The 5,862-nt window shown below is 33.0% G+C and overlaps 1 pseudogene; it reads right to left on the reverse strand.

The window, feature by feature from the left end:
- Positions 1–271: 271 nt before the first annotated feature.
- On the reverse strand, positions 272–2,289 carry LOC142635130 (protein FAR1-RELATED SEQUENCE 5-like; annotated as a pseudogene).
- Positions 2,290–5,862: the final 3,573 nt, after the last annotated feature.

Consider the following 5,862-nt stretch of genomic DNA (forward strand, 5'->3'; position numbering starts at 1 on the left):
TTCGGGTCTAGGTGCAATTGTGCACTTACAATATATATATATATATATATATATATATATATATATATATATATATATATATATTTCAAATCCACACTCTACAAATCTTATTGTTTAAGGCTTATTGAGCCTGAGCCCACGTCTATCTTCGGGTCTAGGTGCAATTGTGCACTTACAATATATATATATTAGCCACAACAATATAAAAGTTTACAAACAATGAAAACTTAGTAAGGAATAAAAATAAATAAATAAAATTTACTTTGGAAAACTATTGGCTAACCTCATCATTTAATCCAACTGTACTCCTTTTTTTTGTTTGCTTCTTAACCCAACTTTTCTTTCTTTTCCACCCTTGCGGCCTTCTTTATTCGTAAGACCTTTTGCTCTTTCAACCTAATCTTCCAAATGTTGGTTGGGATCAAGATTTTCTGCACCACTACATAATGGTATTTAATGGGGCAATTGATGACCAGCCACATTTTTTGCTGCAATGTCTTCAACCTTTTTTTCATATTCCTTTATCATCTTCTCTATTAATGCAAATGTCTCTTCATTGTCTGCCGCTATAGAAGCTAATTGTACCAACTTGGGACATAATCTTCTATATCGCCATGTGACACTCAAGTTGACATCCTCTTCCACATTTGTTCTCAAATTGTCCAAGATACCTCCACTTTTTGCCTCTCTTGTCCATCTTTTCAAAATGTACATAACAAGAATTATTTTTATATCAAGGAAGTCAAAGACTTAACATGGCAACATAAAATCCCAACAATTTCAAACTTTCTACAACTACATGAAAATGTCTTATCTACAGTGTCATAAGAGACTATGAACTCACCAAGCTTATGCATAAACTCAATAGTGTATGTATACACTAACAAGTCCTCTTGGGCGATTCTTTATCCTTGTTGCTGATGCAAGGTCATATTGATCGTGAAGCATTCAAAATATTACAGGTGTGTACACTTGTACTGCTTGCTTCAACAATAAAGAATTTTTCAAGCCTAACTGGGGAAATTTTTGTCTTGCATTGAATTCAGCTTGTAACTCTCTTTCTCATTTTTGCTCAATCACCCGATCAAAATGTTCAAAAAATTCTGCCACATCCAAATCAGATCTCAAGTAGTCTTTCAAATCTCCATTCAAGCTTTCACTGAGTTGGGTACTTCGTATTCCCAATGTAAATTCATTCTTCATATAACTCTTTGCCCATTTTCCTTTCAATTTATAGATAGTATCCAACCAACTACGATCATGTATAGCATATGTGTCAATGATGTCCTCCCAAGTTTTTTCAAATTCAATTTCATCATTAAACTCAAACATACAAGTTTTAAAAACTTGAAGAAAAGAAGAACCATCCTTCATCAAATTCTCCAAATGTTTTATCCCATTTTGCATTATGTGCCAAGTACATAATCAATGATACGTGTTAGGCATTACCTCACTCAATGCCTTTGCCATTGCAGGATCTTGATCCGTAAAAATTGTTTTAGGTCTTTTACCTGCATGTGCAACTAAGAACCTTTCAAACAACTACTTAAATGATTCTGCCGTTTCATCATATAATAGAGCAGCCCCAAAAACTGTTAACCCTCTATGGTGATTGAAACCGGTAAACACCCTTAAGGGTCTTATCTCTTTATTAATACCATATGTAGTGTCAAATGTCACCACATCACCAAAATTAGAATAATCAATAATCATTCTAGCATCAGCCCAAAAAATGTTTGTAATCTGTTCAACATTATCTAATTGTACTACATATTGAAATGATGAATTTGTAGTCAATTGTTCCTGAAAGTATCCTAATAAGCATGCAGCTTAACCATATATCAAATTTTTTTGATGTCTTGTTCTAAGATAATTATACTGATCAAGCTCAGTGATTCCAAGATTAGCTCTCCCACCAGCCTCTCTACTCATTAACTCATGTGCTGCTTTTAGCTTGATTCCAGAAGAGGATGCTAACTCAATCAATCCTGCATAAACTTCTGAGATTTTTCGTTGAGATCTCATCATATAAACTGTTTCTAATAGATGAAGAGTGTAATTATGTTCTTCAATAAAATCAGTCACTTTATACTTTTCAGTTTCTCGCACTAATGAAACATATAGATTTACAGGACAATTAGTCCTTGTATCATCTCGGTTACGAGTGCGAATCATATCTTCTTTTTCTGGACCTCGAATGCCCAGCTTTGCGCATACAAATCCCCTTGATTTTTTCTTTCCATCCTTCTTACTTTTATTTATGTAATGCTTTCTAACATCAAAGCTCATTTTGTTAGGATTAGTGTCCTTAAATCCTATTGTATGATACTATGTATGTTATTATGTATGTTATTATGTATGACATTATGTATGACTTAATATTGTGACTAATAAAGTTACTTTATTATTATCTAAAAATAATGGTAACATGAATATTGAGACATTATCATATAGTCCATGAGATGCATAGTATGTGATTTATATGAAAAGTTACAGAAAATATAAATCACAAGTTCTTTGTAAACTCAGAATTGTAGTTCGTAGTCGGTGATAAAATTGGGCATTTCATCTGCAAAGACTATAACATATCAATTAACATGATTTGTCTTGATCATGGAAATTGAGATTTCTAGTTGCTATGTTAATATGTCTTAAGAGTTAAGACATATTAAACTGGACCGCTGTGAGATTTATTGTTCTTCTAACGACTGTCAAATGAATAATAAACTCACGAATTATATTTGCATGAACTCTTAATCTTGAGAGGATAATAGACATGATCATGAAGTGTAGGTTGCTTTGATATATCAGGAGTGAGATCTAAAGTTACGGTCAAAACCTTAGTATATGGGGCAACCACATTTAGTGTTGATGGAACATATATTCTGAAGATAGAATTCATAGTCTCTTAACGGAGATACAAAATATTCCCTTGAGATAAGTTTAATGGGTTTGGTTATTCAGAGAGTTAGGCCTAACCACTTTAGTAAGGAGTTACTAAAGTATATATTTATGAAATTGAATTTCATAAATATATAATGAATAACTTAAAGGATTAAACCGGGTACTCAAGGATAAGATGTAGTAATTTACAAAGTGGCAGTCTACATTCATGACTTTATATTATTACGAATATTTTATGAAGAGGTTGCATGTACAATAAAGTCTTGGTATATAATTTATAAATAAGGCCTAGAGTGCAACTATATTTATATAGTGGTATTAAATATAGTTAATAGTAACTTTGAACTTATCAAGAGTTGATAGAAAAACCCAAGACCCATTGGAGCTAGTGTCTTATTGGTCCTCTTTGGTCCCACTTCAAGCCACACACTTAAGCCCAATTGGAAAGACCCAAAAGGCCAGCCCAATTAGATAATCAGTTAGATACAAAGGAAGAAGCATACATAATTTTTGAGTGTGAGAGAAAAACAACACTATTGTGAAATGGTGTGTAAGAAGTGTTAGACACTTTGACATTCTCGCTTTGAAAACTGATTGAGAGACCACACATCTTGGGCGTTAGTGGAATTGGAATAAAGATTAAAAGTGTTCTCAAGAGCTTAAGATTAAAAGTGTTCTCAAGAACTTATGATCTTTGGTTTCAAAATTCACCGCACCAAGGTAAACTCTCTTGTTCTCAAATTCTGAAACTTACATAGTACATGTTAACTTTTATGAATGAAGTAGATCCGTTATTTTTCTGCTGCGTATGTTTTGTATGCAATACAAACATGCATTTTCCATCAAATGGTATCAAAGCAGTCTTCATATCTGTTTAACATGTTTTGAGTTTTGGAATTAGTGACAATAGTTTCATGTTGTTAGAAATTAGTTTTCTGCATGGTTGTTGAAATTATTGTTTGATAAAAACTAATATTGATGTTATGATGTTCTTTAAATTTGAGTTTAAGTATGTTAAATTGAATTTTAAGGTTATAGCATCGATGATATTCAGTTTAGATATCAATCTTTGTCCAATATGTTCATATGATGGTTGTTAAAAAACTGTCTTAGAAAAATTCTGGAAAATTTGAAATTCGCGACGCTCGATCGATCGAGCATCTATCAAGCATCGATCGAGCTGGCAGAACTTTTCATGATCGATCAAGAATCTGTCAAGCATCGATCGAGCTTCGTGGGATTCTTCTCGATCGATCGAGCAGCCAGAACTTTTCTTGATCGATTGAGGTACATTCTCGATCGATCGAGGACTGAAGATCCAGAATTTTCTTAAAGTTTTTTTTTTTTTTTTTTTACATATATAAAAGAGCAAGGCTATGTGTGATTTGTTTACGCATGTTTTAAATTTAAAAACATTTATTTTAAAACATCTAGTGGGAGAGAGATACAAGGGTTGCATCTCACGGCCTTCATTGTTGGTTCATATTAGTGTGAAATATATACTTTGTCTTTGCTTCGAGCTTAGCATTCCATGCGGAGAATATTTATTTCATGGTTCTACAAGATTGAATTTCATAGTTTATAGTGGTTTGATCAAACACCTTGTTTTAGCCTTGAGCTTTGCATTCCATGCGGAGGGTGTTTTGTATCATGATACTACAAAATAAGCCTGTTAAAGGGATGAAATGTGGCTACACATGATTCTAGATAATGGTATACACTAAACTAAGTATTATAATATTATCTATGCTGAGTTCTTACTATTATTACTTAGAGGCTAAATGTACAATATATTATTAGTGTTTAATAAGAGTTATCATGATAGCACTAATAATGAGAATAGTTCTCAATCAATCATAGTATTTAATGTTCACTCTATGCTGAGGGATATTGAATATGGGATTGCAGAGTCGTTGCATATATTATATTATAGTTTTATTAAGGTTTCATACTATATGTTTATATGCTAAATTGATAATGTCCAGTTTACTCATTATATTCATGTTTATTGTTTTCAGATTTATCATGGCATCATTTAGCCCACTTATTGCTATTCTTAATCAAAACAAACTGACTGGATCCAACTATGTTGACTGGAAAAGAAACTTGGACATTGTTTTGACTGTTGAAGAGCACAAATATGTGCTTACTCAACAATGTCCTAACTTTCCTTCATTAGATACTCCTTCTGAAGAAAAACAATAATATGATCGTTGACAGAAATCTAATGAAATGGCCAAGTGCTATATCATAGCATCTATCTCAAATGTTTTACAATATCAAATGCAGGATGTAGAACTAGCTTCGGACATTATGCTAAGTCTGAAGGAGATGTTTGGTGAGTAAGGTCGTTCAGCAAGGCAAGAAACCATGAGGCAAATTTATAATACCAAAATGGCTGAAGGTAGTTCAGTGAGAAAGCATTGTCTTATAATGATCTCTAATCTGAATACATTAGAAGTTTTAGGTGCCGACATTGATGGAGAATCCCAAGTGGATATGATACTCTAGTCACTATCGAAATCATTCAAGGAATTCAGACTCAATTATAACATGAACAAAAAAATTTATTCATTGTCTGAATTAATGAATGAGTTAGTGGCGGCGGAAAGCATCCTTGATGCTTCTAGTGTTGAAGCTAATGTGGGTGAAGCTTCTACTTCTCAACCTAAGTTGAAAGGCAAGGGTAAGAAGAAGAAGAAGAAGGATTTCACTAAGTAAGAGGGTAAGCAAATTGCCTTAGGGGTTGCCGACAAAGGAAAGAAGATCAAAGGAAGGTGTTTCTATTGTGGTGAAAAAAGGACATTGGAAGAGGAATTGTCCAAAGTTCAAAGCTGCCAAGAATAAGGGTATGAAAAGTTCCTTTCTTCTTGAAATATGTTTGGTACCAAATCCCATGAATTTCTGGTGTGTGGATTCAGGTTGTACTAATCATATTTGCAATTCTTTGCAGGGGTT

The sequence above is a fragment of the Castanea sativa genome, chromosome 5 (assembly GCF_040712315.1).
Source record: "Castanea sativa cultivar Marrone di Chiusa Pesio chromosome 5, ASM4071231v1".
NCBI lineage: Eukaryota > Viridiplantae > Streptophyta > Magnoliopsida > Fagales > Fagaceae > Castanea > Castanea sativa.